This window comes from Bufo gargarizans, chromosome 2 (genome assembly GCF_014858855.1).
Source record: "Bufo gargarizans isolate SCDJY-AF-19 chromosome 2, ASM1485885v1, whole genome shotgun sequence".
Taxonomy (NCBI): Eukaryota; Metazoa; Chordata; class Amphibia; order Anura; family Bufonidae; genus Bufo; species Bufo gargarizans.
Window position 1 is genome coordinate 495636000 of NC_058081.1, and position 24971 is coordinate 495660970.

The 24971-nt window shown below is 43.7% G+C and overlaps 1 protein-coding gene across 1 annotated transcript in view; it reads right to left on the minus strand.

The window, feature by feature from the left end:
• Positions 1 to 24373, minus strand: part of SYN3 (synapsin III) — a 333478-nt gene extending 309105 nt beyond the window's left edge. The window contains exons 1-2 of the mRNA XM_044281210.1: positions 24341 to 24373; positions 19202 to 19290 (exon numbers count right to left, since the gene is read on the minus strand). The gene's annotated coding sequence lies outside the window, so the exon portion shown is untranslated. The remainder of the gene's footprint in view (positions 1 to 19201; positions 19291 to 24340) is intronic.
• Positions 24374 to 24971: the final 598 nt, after the last annotated feature.

A 24971-nucleotide genomic window follows, 5' to 3' on the forward strand; every position in this document is an offset into this window, starting at 1 on the left:
CTTGGCTCAACGAATTCAGTCGGTTCTCCCTGGCATTATCAACGAGGAGCAGGTGGGGTTCGTCTCTGGCAGGCAGGGGAGCGAAAATACGGTCCGTGTCATACAATTGATCACGCATGCTCACAAGCAATCAATACCCTTAGCTCTCCTCAGCACAGACGCAGAGAAGGCCTTTGACAGGATCAGTTGGCAATTCATGTCTCGGGCACTGTCGAAGTTTGGCCTTCCGGACCAGTTCATCCAATCCATTTTCTCACTCTATTCGCTCCCCTCTGCCAGAATACGGATTAATGGAACACTCTCTCCAGCGTTCCCCATTACTAATGGGACGAGGCAGGGGTGCCCACTCTCACCTGCCCTCTTTGTTATTGTCATGGAGACCCTGCTGGCCAGGATCAGGCAAGATCCGGACATTAAAGGGATCACCTTGGGGTCGCATACCCATCTGACGGCCGCTTTTGCAGATGACCTTTTGGTCATAACGTCCAACCCTCTAACTTCCCTCCCCAGACTTCAGGCCCTTTTTGAGGAATATGGAGCAGTCTCAAATTTTAAGATCAATTATACTAAGTCACAAGCCCTGAATATTTCTTGCCCTTCCGCTACTGTGGATACGCTTAAGGGTATCGCTGCTTTCTCATGGGCCACTAAGTCAATCCCTTTTCTGGGTACACATATCTCAGCAAAACCGGAAGATCTTTTCGAGTTAAATTATGTACCTCTGCTGAAATCCATTAGATCACACTTACAAGCTCTGAAACTTCCGTTTATCTCTTGGATTGGGCGGAAAAACTTCATTAAAGCTTTTATTGTTCCCAGACTGCTGTACCTCATCCAAACACTCCCTATCTGGCTACCCCATTCCTTCTTTGTGGAGGTCCGCAGGGTCATCTCAACCTTTGTTTGGTCTGGAGGGTCCCCTAGATTGGCTTATGCCACTCTCACTCGGGAGAGGAGGTTAGGAGGCTTTGGCCTACCTGACATATACCTATACTACAAAGCTTCGATGCTGAACAGAGCTTTGAGCCTCATCGCCTGGCGCCCTCTCGGCCTCGTCTCCCGACTGGAGTGCCATCTGCTCTCATATAGGGACAAGTTAGTTCTTTGGGGCTTGCGCAAATGTACTGCTAATAATAAGTTCACCTCACCATTATGGAAGGGTCTGTTACTGGAATGGACCAAATTATATGGGTCCACTACCCTTAGGTTCCCAAGCTTGAGTCTCCCATTAGATCTGCTGCAGGCATATGTACACCCGGCCACCTCTGATGCAACAGGAATTTGGGCTATACTAGGCAACCTTAAACTGAAAGACATCATAACTGTATCAGGTGCCTTAAATTGGAGTAAAATATATGAAATCCCGAGGGTTCAAGGAGCCTCTTTCCTATCGCTTATCGCTTTTAAGAAAGATTTGGCGCTTTTGGAATCTTTGCCCAGGCCCACGGTGGGTCCCTCTTGGTTAGAGGGGAAGATCTCTGTCGCCCTTCGCCCCAAGAAACCTCTCTCCACGTTCTACAGGGAGTTACTCTCCTCCGCACCTCCAGATCTGTGGTTCCTTGCAGCTTGGGAGAAGGAACTGTCCCTGACTCTGTCAGAACCTGAAAAGGCGTTCATCCTCACACACTCACATGGTTTCAACCGTTGTATTAAAATCCAGGCAAACTCTTATAAATTACTTACAAGATGGTATAAGACGCCTGTATTCCTTCACAAGCTCAATCCCGCTATCCCAAACAACTGCTGGAGGTGTGGAGGAGACATTGGCTCTTTGTTTCATATTTGGTGGAGCTGCGAGAAAATCAAACCGTTCTGGGTTGAAGTAGGGGCAGCTATAAACAGGATTTGTAACATCCAGATTACATTAGATGCGAAACTCCTGCTGCTCTGGTGCCCAAATAGCACGCTCACTCCTTCAAAGTATAACCTACCAACCATGCTTATTACAGCAGCTCGACTGCTGATCCCTCTTTTATGGAAAAATGAATCAGCCCCTTCGTTCTTGATGTGGACGGAAAAAATTGACCAATTATATCGGTTTGAAGAATTAGCCCACTGGGAAAACGATTCTAGAGCAGTTTTTGTAAAAGTATGGTCTCCTTGGAAGCTATATCGCAAATTCTAGGTTTAGACATGTCTTGACTTAAGGTGTTGATTGACATCCAACTCTCCCCTTCCCCTTTATCCCCCCCCCTATTCCACCTTCCTTTGTCTTGTTATAACCCCCCCTCGTCAGTTATTTGTTCATTTTTGTCACTCTATTATTTGAAGTCGTGTATGCCATCTTTTTGCACATATTGTGCTTGCTGATTATGCACCTTTCCAGCTGCGTCTGGACACAAGATGTATGATTCTCTACATGACTATGTATATTTCTCAAATAAAAAGAAATTTGATAAAGAATATAACTACTATAATACTGCCTCCTATGTACAAGAATAAAACTACTATAATATTGCCCCCTATGTACAACAATAGAACTACTATAATACTGCCTCCTATGTACAAGAATATAACTACTGTAATACTGCCTCCTATGTACAAGAATAGAACTACTATAATACTGCCTCCTATGTACAAGAATATAATTACTATAATACTGCCCCTGTGTACAAGAATATAACTACTGTAATACTGCCCCTATGTACAAGAATATAACTACTATAATACTGCCTCCTATGTACAAGAATATAACTACTATAATATTGCCCCCTATGTACAACAATAGAACTACTATAATACTGCCTCCTATGTACAAGAATATAACTACTGTAATACTGCCTCCTATGTACAAGAATAGAACTACTATAATACTGCCTCCTATGTACAAGAATATAACTACTATAATATTGCCCCCTATGTACAACAATAGAACTACTATATTACTGCCTCCTATGTACAAGAATATAACTACTGTAATACTGCCTCCTATGTACAAGAATAGAACTACTATAATACTGCCTCCTATGTACAAGAATATAATTACTATAATACTGCCCCTGTGTACAAGAATATAACTACTGTAATACTGCCCCTATGTACAAGAATATAACTACTATAATACTGCCTCCTATGTACAAGAATATAACTACTATAATATTGCCCCCTATGTACAAGAATAGAACTACTATAATACTGCCTCCTATGTACAAGAATATAACTACTGTAATACTGCCTCCTATGTACAAGAATATAACTACTATAATATTGCCCCCTATGTACAACAATAGAACTACTATAATACTGCCTCCTATGTACAAGAATATAACTACTGTAATACTGCCTCCTATGTACAAGAATATAACTACTATAATATTGCCCCCTATGTACAACAATAGAACTACTATAATACTGCCTCCTATGTACAAGAATATAACTACTATAATACTGCCTCCTATGTACAAGAATATAACTACTGTAATACTGCCTCCTATGTACAAGAATAGAACTACTATAATACTGCCTCCTATGTACTAATCTACACAGTTTATAATACCGTCCCCTGTGTGCAAGAATATACTGTACTCTAACACTAGCCCATATGAATATAACTACTATAATGCTGACCCTACATAAAAGAATATCGAGCAGAGGGTAGACCTCATATCTGTTGCAAAATGCAAGAAATCAAAAAAGTAAAAATTCAACGAAAAAAATAAATCCAATCAATAATAATAATAATAATTCCTTAAGACAAATGTATTTATGCAGCAGGATCCTCTGTGTTTAAGCTGTTTGCCACTCTCATTGTAATGTTCTGCCAACACGACTCTTCTTGGCAGTGAAATACACATGTATTTTATGATCTAGAGCCAAAATTACACTGCTTATCCAATCAAGATGAGGTCACTCTAAAAATGATATAGCAGTAAAACAACTCCTTCTGCTTGGTGAGCTATACATATTTCTTTAGGCTACTTTCACACTTGCGGCAGAGGATTCCGGCAGGCAGTTCTGTTGCTGGAACTGCCTGCCGGATCCGTCAACACGTACGCAAACTGATGGCATTTGTCAGACGGATCAGGATCCTGATCCGTCTGACAAATGCATTGAAATGTCAGATCCGTCTCTCCGGTGTCATCCGGGAAAACGGATCCAACGGTCTGAGCATGCCGGATCCGTTTTTCCAGAACACTCGGGGCCAGATCCGGCATTAATGCATTTCAATGGGAAAAATGGCAAGTGTTCCGGAATTTTAGACGGAGATAAAACCGCAGCATGCTGCGGTATTATCTCCGCCCTGAAAAGTCAGAAAGACTGAGCTGAAGACATCCTGGACGGATTGTTCTCCATTCAGAGTGTATTAGGATAAAACTGATCAGTTCTTTTCCGGTATTCAGCCCCTAGGATGGAACTCAGTGCCGGAAAAGAATAACGCTAGTGTGAAAGTACCCTAAGCAAAACAGTATTGCTGACCTTTACTACTGCAGACTGACATTTTGTAGTTGCTATAATCAATCAATCGTTCCATTCAATATCTTAATCATGGCCTGGAAATGTTATAAAAGGACAACTACAGAATAAAGAATACAGAGAAAAATATCATTGCACAACATATTGGGTACCAAAAATAAAATTATATGACGCTGTGCCAACCTAAATGAAAGAGGATCTGCCATAAGGGGAAAAAAACACTGAAAAGGGTTCTCTGGGCCTGCACCTAAAAAGCCTCTTCCAGCTAACCTGTGGACAGAAGACACTCTGAGCAGTCCTTCTGCGGTACCTGTGGAACCACTTTCTTCCTGTTCAGCTGCATAATGTAGATGTAGCTGAACAGGAAGAAAGAGGAGCATATCCAGTCAGAGGTCGCACTACATTTTTTCCAGAAGAGTAAAAATACTCCTGTTAACAATTTTGAGAAGTGTTTTTAGCCGAGGAGGAGGAATTTTGCGGTAATTCACATGTATAATGCATAGGCCCACATAACGTTATGAGGCTGACCTGACGCTGCCATACACTGCGCCCAACTGCCGCTGACATACACTGCGCCCACCTGACGCTGACATACACTGTGCCCACCTGACGCTGACATACGCAGGGCCCACCTGACACTGCCATACAAAAGGCCCATCTGACACTGCTGTACACAGGGCCTACCTGACACTGCTGTACACAGGGCCCACCTGACGCTTCCGTACACAGCGCCCACCTGACGCTGCCATACAAAAGGCCCATCTGACACTGCTGTACACAGGGCCCACCTGACGCTTCCATACACAGAGCCCACCTGACGCTGCCATACACAACCCCCTACCTGGCGCTGCCGTACACAGGGCCCACCTGACGCTGCCATACACAACCCTCTACCTGATGCTGCCATATACAACGCCCACCTGACGCTGCCATACACAGCACCTACCTGATGCTGCCACACACAGCGCCCACCTGACACTACTATATACATATTACATGCACAGTTCTACCACATGCCCATTACACAGATAGTTTACTATATACACATTGCACGCACAGCTCTGCTACATGTCCATTACACAGATAGAACTACTGTGTGCACATTACACACAGAACATAAAGTACCTCAGCATTCTCCACCAGCACAGTCCTACATGTGCCTGTGTTCCCCTAACTCCTCCCACACACATGGTTGATCACATGACTGTGACATCACCACAGGTCCTGTAACCACAATGTAGTGTTTAGTCCAGACTCTGGAGCTGCTCCTGGTGAGAGAGATGTCCGTGAGGGGCAGGGCTTCTCAGGAAAGGGGCGGGGCTTCATGTGTGCCAGACCTGGCAGCTTCTGATACAGCGCTCCTTACTAGAAAAAGACCATGCATAAAAATATGCACAAGTCTTTTTCCAGGGAGTAAAATGCCCTGAACAGGCTTCTATGACGCTTGTACAGGCGTTATTGCTACCGCTGCATCTGGTCACATCAAACGAAGAGCCTGGAGTGAGTTAGGTGGTCACGTAATCCCAGCTGGGATCATGGAATCAGCAAAGCAACGGAAGGGTAAGTACTGCTCAAAGTGTGATCTCTCCACAGGTTAGATGAAGGAGGCTTTTTAGGTACAGACCCAGAAAACCCCTTTAATAGAGCAGTATGTCTCCTAAAGGTCCCTTTACACAGACAGATTCAGCAGACAATTGTCAGGAAGGAAGTATTCCTTCCTGATAGTTGCCTGCTCGTCAGTGGAGGAGAGCAATCGCTAATGTCATCATTGGTCTCCATACTGACTCATTGTTTGCTGGCAGTAAATCATGTTTAGACAGCACGATCTGCTGCCAGCAAACAATGATTTAGGTCAGTGGTCCCCAAACACTGAGCCACGGACCAGAACCGGGCCGTGGATCATCTGGTACTGGTCTGTGAGCAGTGCCAGAGTTAAATGGCGGGGACAGGAACTATTGGCTCCGGTGCCCCGTCGTTTAGCCTCATAGGCTGAGGACTGTGAGGCATGAGGCCTATGAGGAATAAGGTGCAGAATGGTCGCGATGGCCTCATCGTGACTTCCTGCACCAGGTCACAGGTGCCGGACACCTGGCGCAGGAGGTCGCAATGACCTTCGTGACCACCTGTACTGTAACGCAGGGAGCTGAGGCAGCAAGCTGGAAGAGGCCTGCATCGCGGACTGCCGGAGGGAGGTGAGTATTTTTTATTTTATTTTTTTGAGTTGTGAACACTACTGGGGGCACTAAGGATGAGGGGCTGGTGCATTATATACTAGAGGGCACTACAAGTAAAGAGGCACTACTGGGGATGTGCTATATTTAAAGAGACCAGTACTGGGGGCACTAAGGATGAGGGGCCGGTGCATTATATACTAGAGGGCACTACAAGTAAAGAGGCACTACTGGGGATGTGCTATATCTAAAGAGACCAGTACTGGGGGCACTAAGGATGAGGGGCTGGTGCATTATATACTAGAGGGCACTACAAGTAAAGAGGCACTACTGGGGATGTGCTATATTTAAAGAGACCAGTACTGGGGGCACTAAGGAGGAGGGGCTGGTGCATTATATACTAGAGGGCACTACAAGTAAAGAGGCACTACTGGGGATGTGCTATATTTAAAGAGACCAGTACTGGGGGCACTAAGGAAGAGGGGTTGGTGCATTATTTACTAGAGGGCACTACAAGTAAAGAGGCACTACTGGGGATGTGCTATATCTAAAGAGACCAGTACTGGGGGCACTAAGGAAGAGGGGTTGGTGCATTATTTACTAGAGGGCACTACAAGTAAAGAGGCACTACTGGGGATGTGCTATATCTAAAGAGACCAGTACTGGGGGCACTAAGGAGGAGGGGCTGGTGCATTATATACTAGAGGGCACTACAAGTAAAGAGGCACTACTGGGGATGTGCTATATCTAAAGAGACCAGTACTGGGGGCACTAAGGAGGAGGGGCTGGTGCATTATTTACTAGAGGGCACTACAAGTAAAGAGGCACTACTGGGGATGTGCTATATCTAAAGAGACCAGTACTGGGGGCACTAAGAAGGAGGGGCTGGTGCATTATATACTAGAGGGCACTACAAGTAAAGAGGCACTACTGGGGATGTGCTATATCTAAAGAGACCAGTACTGGGGGCACTAAGAAGGAGGGGCTGGTGCATTATATACTAGAGGGCACTACAAGTAAAGAGGCACTACTGGGGATGTGCTATATCTAAAGAGACCAGTACTGGGGGCACTAAGAAGGAGGGGCTGGTGCATTATATACTAGAGGGCACTACAAGTAAAGAGGCACTACTGGGGATGTGCTATATCTAAAGAGACCAGTACTGGGGGCACTAAGGATGAGGGGTTGGTGCATTATATACTAGAGGGCACTACAAGTAAAGAGGCACTACTGGGGATGTGCTATATCTAAAGAGACCAGTACTGGGGGCACTAAGGAGGAGGGGCTGGTGCATTATATACTAGAGAGCACTATAAGTGAAGAGGCACTACTGGGGATGTGCTATATTTAAAGAGACCAGTACTGGGGGCACTAAGAAGGAGGGGCTGGTGCATTATATACTAGAGGGCACTACAAGTAAAGAGGCACTACTGGGGATGTGCTATATCTAAAGAGACCAGTACTGGGGGCACTAAGAAGGAGGGGCTGGTGCATTATATACTAGAGGGCACTACAAGTAAAGAGGCACTACTGGGGATGTGCTATATCTAAAGAGACCAGTACTGGGGGCACTAAGAAGGAGGGGCTGGTGCATTATATACTAGAGGGCACTACAAGTAAAGAGGCACTACTAGGGATGTGCTATATTTAAAGAGACCAGTACTGGGGGCACTAAGGAAGAGGGGTTGGTGCATTATTTACTAGAGGGCACTACAAGTAAAGAGGCACTACTGGGGATGTGCTATATCTAAAGAGACCAGTACTGGGGGCACTAAGGATGAGGGGTTGGTGCATTATATACTAGAGGGCACTACAAGTAAAGAGGCACTACTGGGGATGTGCTATATCTAAAGAGACCAGTACTGGGGGCACTAAGGAGGAGGGGCTGGTGCATTATATACTAGAGGGCACTATAAGTGAAGAGGCACTACTGGGGATGTGCTATATTTAAAGAGACCAGTACTGGGGGCACTAAGAAGGAGGGGCTGGTGCATTATATACTAGAGTGCACTACAAGTAAAGAGGCACTACTGGGGATGTGCTATATCTAAAGAGACCAGTACTGGGGGCACTAAGGATGAGGGGCTGGTGAATTATATACTAGAGGGCACTACAAGTAAAGAGGCACTACTGGGGATGTGCTATATCTAAAGAGACCAGTACTGGGGGCACTAAGGAGGAGGGGCTGGTGCATTATTTACTAGAGGGCACTACAAGTAAAGAGGCACTACTGGGGATGTGCTATATCTAAAGAGACCAGTACTAGTGGCACTAAGGAGGAGGGGCTGGTGCATTATATACTAGAGGGCACTACAAGTAAAGAGGCACTACTGGGGATGTGCTATATTTAAAGAGACCAGTACTGGGGGCACTAAGGATGAGGGGCCGGTGCATTATATACTAGAGGGCACTATAAGTGAAGAGGCACTACTGGGGATGTGCTATATCTAAAGAGACCAGTACTGGGGGCACTAAGGAGGAGGGGCTGGTGCATTATTTACTAGAGGGCACTACAAGTAAAGAGGCACTACTAGGGATGTGCTATATTTAAAGAGACCAGTACTGGGGGCACTAAGAAGGAGGGGCTGGTGCATTATATACTAGAGGGCACTACAAGTAAAGAGGCACTACTGGGGATGTGCTATATCTAAAGAGACCAGTACTGGGGGCACTAAGGAGGAGGGGCTGGTGCATTATTTACTAGAGGGCACTACAAGTGATGAGGCACTACTGGGGATGTGCTATATCTAAAGAGACCAGTACTGGGGGCACTAAGGAGGAGGGGCTGGTGCATTATTTACTGGGGGACATTACATGTAAAGAGGACGCTACTGAGTGGCATTATATGTAAAGAGGGCACTACTGGAGGGCACTTTATGTACAGAGTGCACTAGTAGGGGGCACTATATATGAAAAGTGCACTACTGGGGGACATTATATGTACATTGGGCACTACTGGGGCACATTACATCTACTAGGGCCTAAATGGGGATGATTACTAAGTAGAAGCATAAAAGGAGCCATAAAGGCTAAATAGGCGTGTTCTGTCATTCAGAAAGGAGTTGTGGTCAAGAGATGTAATCAGAGTGATCTGTGCAGGACTGAGAAAAGGCAGAGAAGACATCACCTGTAAGTCACTGAGTGGGGGCCTAAACGGGATTATTAATTACTGTATCTTGTTATGGGCGTGATTCGCTCACACGCACAGATACACAGATAAACCGGTAGTCGGGAAACTCAGGAAAATTATTTTGCATGTCTCTGGTACAAAAATGGTTGAGGACTGCTGATTTATGTAAGGGCGCAAACAATCATATAACCCAATGAACAATTTTGCTCAATTGGCGGCACCTTTACACCAGCAGATAATCGCTAGTGAGAGTTCCTGCCAACGCTTATTAGCGATTATCTGCCGGATGCTTGGCCAGTGTGAAGGGTCCTTTAGACGTCAGTTCCTGTTGCCTGTACAAGCCCCAGTCCACAGCAAACTTGTTCTCAATCTCCGGCCACCAGGTATGCTACCAACCATTTTCTCAACCAGTCTTCCATGGTGATGCTTGTGGGCTCACAGCTTTGAAAGAGTGCGTGCCGGCACAAATGAGCAAAAGACTAACAACTAACAGGACTGATTTAATGAGATTTGTACATGTCTTGGTGCCGGAGCAACAGTAGGAACAATTCCTGAGTCACATTAAATTGCTGTTCCCCTATTAATGATGGTTCTGATGCCAAAAGATTTTGAAGTGAGCGGGTGAGTATAGATTTCTTCACAGGTACCCACTGGCTGGAGGAGAGGGGGGGGGGGGGAGTGTGGGAGGGGGGGGGGCAAAAAAAAAGAAACCTGCAAAACCCTTTTAATTCTCTGTAATGGAAGGCTGTCACATTTTCATTAACATAATAAAAACATTGTTGGTGCGGATACATTTTTTTATGCCATATGTCTTAACAGATATTCATGTCAACATTGTTCTAGTTAGTCTTGGAGCATAACTAGTTTTCACAGACATTTCCTTCTACATGTTATTCTAAAACTTGGAACACAATTGTACTGTGAATCACACAGATGTAGGAACAGGAAGTAATACAGAAACTGTACATTCTTGGTAGGTAGATAAAGTCAAATTTTTCTTGAATACAATATATTACAAAGTTTTCTTGTAGAACTGCTTTATGGAAAGTTGTCTATAATCGAAGGTACACTTTTATGGCAGAATGGAACATGCTGATCAGAGGGTCGGTGTGGAGCCCATCGCTGTTCCTAATATTGCTGCTGACCTGAATATTTCTCATGTTATGCCTAGAGGCTCCTCACATTGTTAATTTACAAAGATATGGCATTACGTGCTGTGAATTATCTATTCATACTGGCAGCATGGAGCTCTTTCCGAGCTGTTCTGTGATACTGTATATTACGACTTTATGTATCACTAAAGTGCTCAAATTTTGAGATGGATACTGCAGGGCTGGTTACCACCTGGTTTAGATTCTATCTAGCCACGTCTGCCCTCAATTCACTGGCAAATCTGCCTTGAACTGTATATTAAACAATGTGGCAGACTTGTTGCTATGGACCTGATGCCTGACAACACCACTGGAAACACTGTGGTAGTTAGGCAGCATGTCCATAGTAATCAGTTGATATGAAATGACTCAGCTCAAAACTGGCAGCAAAGAATGGGCTAATTTGCTTCGTATTAGACACACCATGGCAGTCCACATTTCATCCTGCATTATTCGTAAGAACTCCTTAAAATAAGTTGCTTCGGTCTCAGTAAGTAAAGACCATGACTGTAAGGATCAATACATATTTTCATTAGCTAAAAGGCTTTATAAATATATTATACTGTCAGCTGCCGGCCAAAATCTTATTTCTCCCTGGAATCTCCTCTGCAACAACCCCTTAAGGGAATCTGCGGTGCATGTACAATGGAAGTCCGTTCTTTAAAAATGGCACACGCTCCAGAGCGCAGCCGTTGCCAGAGCCGCTGGGTTTTTGCTGTTTTAAACAGCTGACACCCTGGGCTAATGTCTGTGATTGGCAATAATAATGCCAATCACAGACATTTAACCCCTTAGTTGCCATGGTCAATCGTGACCGAAGAGTCTCAAAGAAGCTTTGTGCTCCTTGTGCCGAAACAGCTCCCCGGCGCAGCAATCGGGGGACTCGTTCATTTGCTGCATTAGCCTTGGTCCCTCTCAAGGATCTGAGGCTACCAAATTGAAATTTTCTACAGAGCCCTGCCTGTGGCAAGGTTTAATAAGAAAGTTTTGAATGTCCCATAGAAACGCAGAGGGAATGAGGTAAAAACAAAACTCATGAAACTATGGCGGAATTGTGTTTCCCCACTGTCTGCTCCTCCCAACCTCTACACAGTGGACAGGTTCTCCTGCGCCGGGCTCCATCTACTGTTATGTTTCCAGAGCCAGCAGCTGCAGCAAACAACTGATCTGTGAGGGTACTGGGTATCGGATCCCTACTAATCTCATAATGATGACCTATCCATCAGTATCTAAAAGCTGGACAACCTCATTGAGAATGTAAAAGTTATGGGTGGACAATCTGAAAGTGAAGAGGCAGAAACCATAGATCCATTTAAAGCACATAACTTGCACAAACTGCTGATCAGCAAAATATGGATATCAGCCATGTGTATGCCACATTTTTCTAATGCAAAACAGACAAAAATAGGACATGTTCTATAAGTTGCGGAATGGCCGCTCGAATGCGAAGAGCGCACAAATTACATGGGTCAAAAATGCATATCGGAAGCCAATCAAAACTACGGTCGTGTAAATGAGGCCTAAGTCAAAGGATGATAAGCAAGTTAAATATTAACCCAAAATACTGATCCTCAGGTTACCTCTCTATGGTTACTAACATTATGTCTATCAGTAATGTAGCCCATAGACAAGTCTGCCATGGTGCTAACAGGCTATATAAAAGAATATGACTACTATAGTACTTCCCCCTACATACAAGAAAATAACTGCTAGAATACTTCTATATTTATAAGATTATAACTAATTTTTATATTATGGAGAAGACTATAATATAAGACTGCCCTTATGTACAAGAATATAACTACTATAATACTACCTCCTATGTACAAAAATATGAATACTATAATACTGTCTACTATGTAAAGAATATTACTAATATAATACTACCTTCTATGTACAAGAATATAAGTACTATAATACTACCTCCTATGTACAAGAATACAACTACTATAAAACTGTCCTTATGTATAATAATATAACTACTATAATACTACCCCCTATGTACAAGAATATGACTACTATAATGCTGTCTCCTATGTACAAGAATATAAGTACTATAATACTACCTCCTATGTACAAGAATACAACTACTATAAAACTGTCCTTATATATAAGAATATAACTGCTATAATACTGACTCCTATGAACAAGAATCTAACTACTATAATACTGCCCCCTATATACAAGAATATAACTATTATAATACTGCCCCCGATGTACAAGAATATAATGACTATTTGACTGCCACTTATAAGGTTTTGCAGTACACATTAGTGAATGTGCTGTACCCGTCTTCGTTATTGATCTGGTATATCATTCTCTTACATGAACACTGTATTTATTATGCTCAACAACTGCAGTGGCTTCTGGGTCATTTTCCCCCTGCCCCAGCAGCTGCAGAATTTAGGCATTTAAAGAGGGCTTCTGGCTCCTAATACTGATAGACCTATCTTCAGGAAAAGGGGGGGGACGACATCCGCCTACTGAGGTGGTCACACGTGGTCAGTTCCATATTTCAGCTGCCACCAGAAATATCTACTGCAGAAGATGTGAGTTACAGAGAGCTATAACAGAGAGGACACGTCCCTGAGCTGCGGCAACTGGAGCAACAAATGTGGGAATTCTGGATCCATGTGAGGTACAGGGCCGGTCCTAGCTTTTCTGTAACTTAATATGTCTGATTTTCATTTTTTACAAAAATCATGGAATAACCCCTTTACTGTATTATTATTGAGTTTATAGTGTAAACAGTATGCAAAAGGCCCATTAGCTCCCTCTAGTGGTGGCTACAGGCAGACAGTGGTGCTGGTTATCGTCAAAATTACAGCTTTTTTTTATACTGCTCTTGTCATTTTTGAAAAATGTGCAATCTTACTCTTAGAAGAGGGTGGAGTGACCACTCTAGATGAAAATGGTTTGTGCAAAATGTACTAGTTTATCTAACATTGTGACATTTGATCAATTTGGCATAAATGTCAATACAGACTAGAAATAGTAAGAAACACTGGAAGTAATTATATACGGTACATATACTATATACATCATTCCTATTGATACTATGAACACATAGAAACTAGCTAACTGAGACCCCATCCCAGCAAATAAATACATATGGCTATATTGCCTGTGCACCGGACACACATATATGACTAACCATAGAAATGTAGCAGAGCTGAACTTGTCATTTAAAGGGGTTGCCCAACATCCAATACCATTTAAGCAGAACTAAATGGAAAAGCCAGCCCTGCCGCATATCCATACGGTATGAGTACATGGCCAACAGCACAAATCATAAAGCTGCTTGTAACTCCTGGGCCTTTAACAGTCAAACCCAGCAACACCCATAATACCATATATGTGTGTGTGTGTGTGTGTGTAGTTCTATACCACCTTATTTCTGTGCTGATATAGTAGAGCCGAGTTTGTCATTCTCCACAAGTGATGGCACAACACACGGTTTTACAGCACATAGAACTGAACTAAACCTAAGAGAGTTCTCACCACCAAATCAACCTTTCCTGACAGTCTGTTGACAAATTCAGATCTGCTGCATTTAAATCTACACACTCAGTATCATACGTTACAGTGCAACAGCCCTTTACATTTTGGATAAGAAGCTCTTCAGCCAATGGACACATGTTGAATGATGCTCTGTTGAATCTCTATGTAAACAGCCCCGCTCCTTCCGCCATGGGCAACACAGCCACACAGCATCAACTCTGCTACACGGTCACACATCACGCAATGTTTTTATACAGGGGAAGGTGAATTCAGCAGATAAGCCAGTGTCCCAGTGTAACCCCAGTGCAGCATGTGTAGAGGCAGATCTGGGCACTGGTAGGTCTCAGTCTACTGGTTCTGCAGATGCACACACAGTGACAGTCCTTGTCCCTGCAGCATTGCGGGGGAGCACAGACAGCCCCCCATTCTTACCTTTATTATGGATGACAGCTCCTCTAGCATCAGACAGTGTAGGATCCCTTCCTGCTACCACTGTGCATCCTCATCCCCTGCATCATCACATCACAGGGAGGCAGCACAGCCTCTCCCAGCTCAGGCTGCCTGCCATTGGCTTCTTCAGCCTTGAAGTCACATCCCCTCCCTGCTGCCCCCTCCAAGCATCAGGGCTGGATACATAATTTAGTGAAACAACTGGTGGACAGGCTGGATCAACTGTCAGCCCGGCACACAGCGCATTCATAGGCAACGCAGTTCATTCAAAGGGGAAGGGGGTGGATAATGACTACTCAATGCACTGCATGCAGCTATGCCTAGTAATTATGGGGTTGAACCTTTTTTTACATTACAGTATATTCATTTAGGTTGCACAAAAGGCTCCTCCAACTGCATAAAGGTTGATTTAAAGGGGCATGATGCATGGAAATCAAGGTGCGTCATGCATTCGTTTTCTACAGCCAGAAACAGAATCTTACATCTGAGGGTTTGTTGCAATGGAAGATGTAACGCGGTTCGCACCATATGGAGTACTGCCATACGGTGTATAAATAGCACCATACAGTGTGGTGTCCAGGTTATGGTATTGGCCAGTCAACACTTCCACTCTGTTCCCTAGATAACAATAAAGTACTGCATAATACCTGAGTAGTAGTGTCACACAATGGATAAGTACATTCCAGTATACAGTGCTAAAAAATACCACCATGTACAGTTCAGTTACCACTATATAGTACTAAAATGAGAGTACCAGAAATTGTTCAGATAATACCAATAGACAGTGCATAAATAATACCACATACACGATTCAAATATTACCCTAATAGCCACCTAAATACAGTGCTGAAATGGTACCACTATACACTGTTCCAATAGTATCCACATGAAGTGCTAAAATACCACCACACACTGTGTCCCTGCCTCGTCTCTGACAGTCTGCGCCTCTGCCCAGTCGGAGTCTTCCTGTGCCTTCCCGGTGAGCAAGGCTCCGGCTATCTTTTTAAAGGGCCAGTATGTGCACACACCTTCTAATGCTCCCCGAATATGGAAGACTTCCCATCGGTATACAGGGAGTGCAGAATTATTAGGCAAATGAGTATTTTGACCACATCATCCTCTTTATGCATGTTGTCTTACTCCAAGCTGTATAGGCTCGAAAGCCTACTACCAATTAAGCATATTAGGTGATGTGCATCTCTGTAATGAGAAGGGGTGTGGTCTAATGACATCAACACCTTATATCAGGTGTGCATAATTATTAGGCAACTTCCTTTCCTTTGGCAAAATGGGTCAAAAGAATGACTTGACAGGCTCAGAAAAGTAAAAAATAGTGAGATATCTTGCAGAGGGATGCAGCACTCTTAAAATTGCAAAGCTTCTGAAGCGTGATCATCGAACAATCAAGCGTTTCATTCAAAATAGTCAACAGGGTCGCAAGAAGCGTGTGGAAAAACCAAGGCGCAAAATAACTGCCCATGAACTGAGAAAAGTCAAGCGTGCAGCTGCCAGGATGCCACTTGCCACCAGTTTGGCCATATTTCAGAGCTGCAACATCACTGGAGTTCCCAAAAGCACAAGGTGTGCAATACTCAGAGACATGGCCAAGGTAAGAAAGGCTGAAAGACGACCACCACTGAACAAGACACACAAGCTGAAACATCAAGACTGGGCCAAGAAATATCTCAAGACTGATTTTTCTAAGGTTTTATGGACTGATGAAATGAGAGTCTTGATGGGCCAGATGGATGGGCCTGTGGCTGGATTGGTAAAGGGCAGAGAGCTCCAGTCCGACTCAGACGCCAGCAAGGTGGAGATGGAGTACTGGTTTGGGCTGGTATCATCAAAGATGAGCTTGTGGGGCTTTTTCAGGTTGAGGATGGAGTTAAGCTCAACTCCCAGTCCTACTGCCAGTTTCTGGAAGACACCTTCTTCAAGCAGTGGTACAGGAAGAAGTCTGCATCCTTCAAGAAAAACATGATTTTCATGCAGGACAATGCTCCATCACACGCGTCCAAGTACTCCACAGCGTGGCGGCAAGAAAGGGTATAAAAGAAGAAAATCTAATGACATGGCCTCCTTGTTCACCTGATCTGAACCCCATTGAGAACCTGTGGTCCATCATCAAATGTGAGATTTACAAGGAGGGAAAACAGTACACCTCTCTGAACAGTGTCTGGGAGGCTGTGGTTGCTGCTGCACGCAATGTTGATGGTGAACAGATCAAAACACTGACAGAATCCATGGATGGCAGGCTTTTGAGTGTCCTTGCAAAGAAAGGTGGCTATATTGGTCACTGATTTGTTTTTGTTTTGTTTTTGAATGTCAGAAATGTATATTTGTGAATGTTGAGATGTTATATTGGTTTCACTGGTAAAAATAAATAATTGAAATTGGTATTTGTTTTTTGTTAAGTTGCCTTATAATTATGTACAGTAATAGTCACCTGCACACACAGATATCCCCCTAAAATAGCTAAAAACAAACTAAAAACTACTTCCAAAAATATTCAGCTTTGATATTAATGAGTTTTTTGGGTTCATTGAGAACATGGTTGTTGTTCAATAATAAAATTCATCCTCAAAAATACAACTTGCCTAATAATTCTGCACTCCCTGTATAGGTACCTCCCTGACCAATAGGTTATAGTTGCTAGTTTCCTCTAAAGGTGCACTAGTCCGTTTGCTTGCCTATGTCATGACCCCTAAATGGATTTGGCCCTTTACTTCCTGACCTGACCTCTGCCTATTTTTCAAATTGACTCTGTGCTGCCTGACCTTTGGACTGTTTTCTGGATTGCACGAATGCTACCTGCTATGACCTTGGCTTGCTTCCTGATTATGGTTGTGCCTGATCCTTTGGTGCGCCGCACTGCTGTCTCTCATCCCCATAAGTCAGAAGCCACTGAACAGAGATTACTCCATGATGTGGCGCCCTGGTGGGTTCAGTGCAGCCAGATGCCTGTATATGGGTACAGGGTTTAAGGGTGAAGACCGGCCAAATCTGTTCAGTGGCACAGTGGATCCATATCCATTTCCATAGCAAGCACCAGACCTATTCAAATAATGTCTGCAGACAGTGTTGAAATAATACCACATACACTGTTATGTATTGCCCACATACAGTGCTAAAATAATAGCACCAGAAATGGTTCAAATAATGCACACAGACAGTGTTGCTATAATACCACATACACTGTTCAAATATTACACTAAACCCTGTTTAAACAATACCCACATACAGTACTGAGATAATACCACATACAATGTTCAAATATTATCCATACACAGTGTTGGAATAATACCACCATACACTGTTCAAATAATACCCACTCAGAATGCTGAAACAGCACATATATGGGGTCATTTATTAAGAAGGCCGTTTTTAGACGCCAGTCTTAATACCCTGCGCTAGGTGCCGGCCTCTACTTAACAGAGGTGCATCCAGCGCCAGCACCTAACAGCCGTAATCTTACACCAGCTCCCTTGCTGGCGTAGATTTAGATCATTTTCTACACCATAAACCAGCGTAGAAAATTATAAATTAGATGGGCTTGCCAGCCCACCCTCTTCCCTGCCCACACCACGTGCCCTCTTTTAGAACTGGCATATGTGGCGGGAATGGGGAAGAAGTCACGGATTCTGTGACAGATACAGTATATGCCACAAAGTGGTGTATATCTAATCGTAAATGACCCCCATAGAGTCCAAAAAATACCGACATACAGTACAGAAGTAATACCATCATACACTATTGAAATAATGTTCACAGAAAGTGCAGAAGTAATACCTACATACAGTACAGTACAGAACATAAGTAATACCACCATACACTGTCGAAATAATACCCACAGACAGAAATAATACCCCATATACAGACCTAAAAGAATACCACTGTACACTGCTCAAATAATACCTACATACCTTGTTGGAATAATACCATTATAGACTGTTAAAATATTACCACCATACAGTGGAGCAAAATATCATCATACAGAGACCAAACAGCCCCAAACATACAGTGCTATATAATGGCTAAATAATACTGCCATACAATGAATTTTCGATTCAGTATTAAGACTTAAGTCTCCCCATACTGTCACACAAGGCGCACACCCCTAAGGGTTTCTCCATATTGGAGATGTTTAGAAGTCTGCCTGCGCTGATACACGGGACCAAAACTTCATCATAACATTGGGGTAGAACATCAGGTGGATTTCTGCAATAACTGCAAATAATCCAACACGTGATGTGGTGCACCCCCATAGACTTACCTTAGGGCTGATAGGAAACATCTGTACATTCATACCATATACTGCCCTATTGAGTCCTGTTGATATGCCAAAGGTTTCCTGCCAGGTCCCACTGTAAATCTACAGTACTTACAATGCTGGTATTTCTTGTTCTCCAGTCACATCCAGAGCTGATTTCACAATTCTGCTACTGTTCATGGGAAACAGGCTGCAGTTCATCTGCTGAGAAAAATAATAATAATAATTGAATGCAGCTCTTGATGTGAATGGAGCATAACACAAACTATAAGTGAAGCAAAGTATGTATAAATGTAAAGTGTGCCTTGTCAAGTCATCTATATATGCAGTAATGGGGGGGTCACTTGGTTATTGATTGAAGTGGATGTAATTCCTCACTTGCCCTCCAGCAGAACCAATGATAAGCTTATTGTCCTGTAGTCCAATGCCTATTACCTACACTGGTACACTGCAAGTAGCAACAATGGTTCCATTCACTGACAGCAAGTAGAGATCTTGAAATAGCAAGACTCTGGGTCATATTTATTAAAACCAGCAGTTTTTTTTTGTGAGACCTTAAGGAGTGGAAATAATAAAAAAAAAAACTCTGTCCAATACATTTTTCCATGCCTTCAGTCTAATTTGTAGCAAACCCAGTGAGGCCATACGTATAAAGCACAATGGGAGAGATTTCTCCAACTGGTGTAAACTAGAACTGGCTTAGTTGCCCATAGCAACCAATCAGATTACACCTTTCATTTTCCAAAGGAGCTGTGAAAAATGAAAGGTGGAATCTGATTGGTTTCTATGGGCAAATAAGCCAGTTCTACTTTACACCAGTTTGATAAATCTCTCCCAATATTTTTTGTGGTAATGTCTATAGGTGGTGAGGCATAATACTTTCACCAGTCTTCCATGGCCTGGAATTTAAAGATTCTGGAAAAGCATGGTCGTCAATCGTCTTTCCCAGTCTCCTGAATGGCATTTTTCAGCAGAGTGCTCCCACCGAAACGCCAAATAAATTTTTGTCGCATATGCATTGTCATTCTCTTATTGCATTGGCACCCTGTAGTCAGGATGGGGTTAATTCTGTGCCACCCTCCCTTGGTAAGCCTCTTTCACACTTGCGTTGTCCGGATCCGGCGTGTACTCCATTTGCCGGAATTACATGCCGGATCCGGAAAAACGCAAGTGAACTGAAAGCATTTGAAGACGGATCCGTCTTCAAAATGCGTTCAGTGTTACTATGGCAGCCAGGACGCTATTAAAGTCCTGGTTGCCATAGTAGGAGCGGGGAGCGGTATACTTGCAGTCCGTGCGGCTCCCGGGGCGCTCCAGAATGACGTCAGACCGCCCCATGCACATGGATGACGTGCCATGCGATCACGTGATCCATGCGCTTGGGGCGCCCTGACATCACTCTGGAGCGCCCCGGGAGCCGCACAGACGGTAAGTATGCTGCTCCCCCGCTCCCCACTACACTTTACCATGGCTGCCAGGACTTTAGCGTCCCAGCAGCCATGGTAACCATTCAGAAAAAGCTAAAGGTCGGATCCGGCAATGTGCCGAAACGACGTTTAGCTTAAGGCCGGATCCAGATCAATGCCTTTCAATGGGCATTAATTCCGGATCCAGCCTTGCGGCAAGTCTTCAGGATTTTTGCCCGGAGCAAAAAGCGTAGCATGCTGCGGTATTTTCTCCGGCCAAAAAACGTTCCGGTCTGGAACTGAAGACATCCTGATGCATCCTGAACGGATTTCTCTCCATTCAGAATGCATTAGGATAAAACTGATCAGGATTCTTCCGGCATAGAGCCCCGACGACGGAACTCTATGCCGGAAGAAAAGAACGCAAGTGTGAAAGAGCCCTTAGCTTACTAACTTTTCCGTATTCAGACATAGCCAGTTTGTTCCTGCATCATTTATGAGGAGGGAGGGGTTACCATGGCAACCCAACAATTTTGGTTCACATTCCTTCAAAAAATTTGTGTGTGTTCCTTTATCCAGATTGCTGCTGGGAGAGGGGAGGTTAATAGTGAAGAGCAGGGCCGGGGCCTATTCCCCTGTGTTACTGAGAACACAAACTGACTGAAATAGACAAGCGGCAGCTGCCTAATTAATTCTCTTCTCCTCTACGCCATTACCATTTCACAGTTGCTATATGTATACTGGTATATGTATTGATGGCGAAAAATGCAGTCGTGTGCGATTTTTGTGTTGGACGCTGCTAGAGATGAGCGAATTTCCACTTATGAAATTCGTTCACACTTCGTTTGTTGGTTAAAAGTGAAGTGCGTTATGGATTCCGTTACCACGGACCATAACGCAATTCTATGACAGAATGCCTTTAGAGACATTCCGTTATTCATTCCGTCATAATAGAAGTCTATAGTAGAAGTCTATCTCTACTCGCTGCAAAACGGATCTGTCCCGTTTCCGTTATGCAGAGGAGCTGAGGCACGCTGATCGGGTGGACGCAGGAGCTGCAACCGACAGATCATCTGCAGGGGTCCAGCAGTCACTGATAGCCGGACCCCTGCTGTATGCGCCAGCATCGGTGAAAACACTGATACCGGCACATTAACCTTTGCACATTAAATATTAACCCGCACTGCTGTGACGGGGACCTGATGGCTGGGCGGCAGCCCAATGCCTTCCTTAGGCATCATGCTGCCTTCCCTGTCAACCTGTGAGATCCAGTCCCCTGGATCTGACAGGAAGCAGGCTGTAAGTGTAAAAAATAGTAAAGGAAAAGTATACATATTAGGTATCGCCATGTCCGTATCGACCGACTCTGAAAAATATCACATGATCCACCCGGCCAGGTGAACGTAAAAAAATAAAATAAAACTGTGCCAAAACAGCTATTTTCTGGTCACCTTGTCTCACAAAAAGTGTAATACTAAGCAAACAGAAAGGTGTATTTATCCTAAAATGGCACCATTTAAACCATCATCTCATCCTGAAAAAAATGAGATCCTGCCTAAGGCAATCGCCCAAAAAATTAAAAAAAATGGGTCTCAGAAAAATGCAACACAAAACCAAGATTTTATTCTGTTCAAAAATGCTTTTACTGTGTAAAACTAATTGGGTATTGCCGCATCCGTAACAACCTGCTCTATAAAAATATTACATGAGATGCCCCCTCAGGTGAATGCTGTAAAAAATAATTAAAAAAAAAATATGCCAAAACAGCCATTTTTTTTCACCTTGCCTCACAAAAAGTGTAACACCAAGCGATCAAAAAGTCTTATATACCCCAAAATGGTACCAATGAAAAAGTCACCTCATCCCTCAAAAAATGAGCCCCCACATAAGACAATCACTCAAAAAATAAAAACCAATGGTATTCGCAAACCAATCCATCAAAATCTGTGCTGCAAGAGCCATATGGCGCTCCTTCCGTTCTGAATTCTGCCATGTGCCCTCACAGTAGTTTACCACCACATATATGTTGCCGTATTCATGAGAAAATGGGTAACAAATTATGGGGTGCTTTTTCTCCTGTTACCCATTTGGAAAATGAAAAATTTGGGGCTAAAGCTAAATTTTATTGGAAGAAATTAAACTTTTCATTTTTGCAGCATTCCGTAAAACGTTTAGGGGGTTAAAGTGCTCAGTACCCCCCTAAATATATTCTTTAAGGGGTGTAGTTTTCAAAATGTAGTCACTTTTTCAAGGTTTCCACTGTAGGGGTATGTTAGGTTCCTTTAAATACAAAATGGTGCCTAAAAATCATTCTAGCAAAATAGGCCTCCAAAATCTACATGGCGCTCCTTTCCTTCTGACCACTGCCACGTGCAGTTTGCCACCACATATGGGGTATTTCTGTAAACTGCAGAATCAGAGTATTGTATGTTGAGGTTTATTTTGCTGTTAACCCTTGCTGTGTTGAAATGTATTAAAAATAAATCTACCAAAATAATGAAACCTTGAAATTTCACTTCCATTTTCCATAATTTAATAATTCCATAATAATTTGAGGGGTGTAGTTTCTAAAAAAATTTTTTTTTTATGGGTGGTTTCCATTGCGTAAGACCCTCAAAATCACTTTATAACTGAATTGGTGCTTAAAAAATGGTTTTTGAAATTTTGTCGAAAATTTTAAAAATTGCTTCTAAATCTCTAAGCCTTCTAAATGACATTTATAAAATTATGCCAACATAAGGGGGATATATGGGGAATGTTGATTGATAACTTTTTTTTGAGGTATTACTATCTGTCTTTAAAGTAGAGAAATTCAAATTTAGAAAATAGGGAATTTTTTCACATTTTTGGTGAATCTTTGATTATTTATAAATAAAGGTGAAATTTACCACTGTCATGAAGTACAATCTCTGAATGATAAGTAAAATCGTTCCAAAGTTATTACCACATAAAGTGACACATGTCAGAGTTGCAAAAATCGGCCTGGGATTTAAGGTGAAAAGTGGCTCGATACTGAAAGGGTTAATATGGGTCAATATGTTTACAATATGTATATATATATAGGGAAGAGCGAGCATCGGACGTCACTGGGCTCGGCGCATGCCCAGTGACGAAGATGAAGCTGCCGCCCTCAGTCTCCTGATGATCGCACAGGCGCAGCCCTCAGTGGGTACTGCGCCTGTGCGAGACTTCGTTCGGCGTGAGGGAGGGGGAGGAGAGGGAGGGGAGGCTGTGGCAGGCTGGGGGCGGCGGTTAGAAAATACAAGGAAGGCGGGCTGGGCTCACTAGGAAGAAAAAAACGCCCCTCTGGGCACCTTCAGGACGCATTTCCTTATTGATCAAAGTCGTTTTTTGCAGTAACTGCTGGACGGATTTCAGGATAAAAGAGCACAGCCTAATCCAGGTAAGCTGTGCTGCATGGCTGCTTTTAAATCGTTTTTTGGCTGAGGGGAGGTGACAGAATCCCTTTAATGCCCCCACATAGTAATTATTTCCCCCTTTGTGCCTGCACACAGTAGTAGTGCCCACACTGTGCCTCCTTTGCAGTAGCTATGCCTAGATGTTCCTCCTTCACAGCACTTATGCCCAGAGATACCCCCTCCACAGCAGTTATGCCCAGATATGTGACCACTTCACAGCAGGTATGCCCAGATCTGTGCCCCCTTCACAGTAGCTATGCCAGATATGTGCCCCCTTCACAGTAGCTATGCCAGATATGTTCCCCTTTCCCTGTAGCTATGCCAGATATGTGCCCCTTTCCCTGTAGATATGCCAGATATGTGCCTCTTTCACTGTAGTTATGTCCAGATATGTGCTCCCTTCACAGGAAGTTAAAAAAATATACTTACCTAGTTCCTCATGATCACATCTCAGCAGCCAGCGCTCAACAGCGGTAGCAGAATGTAGTATCACACATTGCACTGCTGGTTGGTGTAGGAGGAGAAGCACAGCAGATTCCCAGCCGCACCGCTCCTCCTCCTACACAGACCAGCAGTGAGATGTGAGACACTACATCGTGCTGCTGCTGTGCAGCCAGGGCTGTATTTAGATTTTATGCTGCCCTAGGCACTTTAGTGCTGGCTCCCCCCCCCCCCCCCCCCATGAAGTCCATATTTTTTAGATAGCTGACGGTAAAATGCTCCCTAGGCCTTCAGCTATGCCTCAGGGCTCCCTCATACACTTGAACAATTAAAGGACATCTGTCAGCAGATTTGTACCTATGGCACTGGCTGACCTGTTGGTTGTGCGTTTGGCAGCTGAAGGCATCTGTGTTGGTCCCATGTTCATATGTGCCCGCATTGCTGAGAAACATAATGCTTTATTATATGCAAACGTGGGCATTACCCTTACCCCTAGAGGCTCCACTCTCTCTCTGTAACTGCCACACCCTCTGCACTTTGACATTGCCAGTTGTGATGACATTTTCACTGCCAGGGCAAGTCAAAATAGACAGGGAGCAGCAGTTGGAGAGTGAGCGGA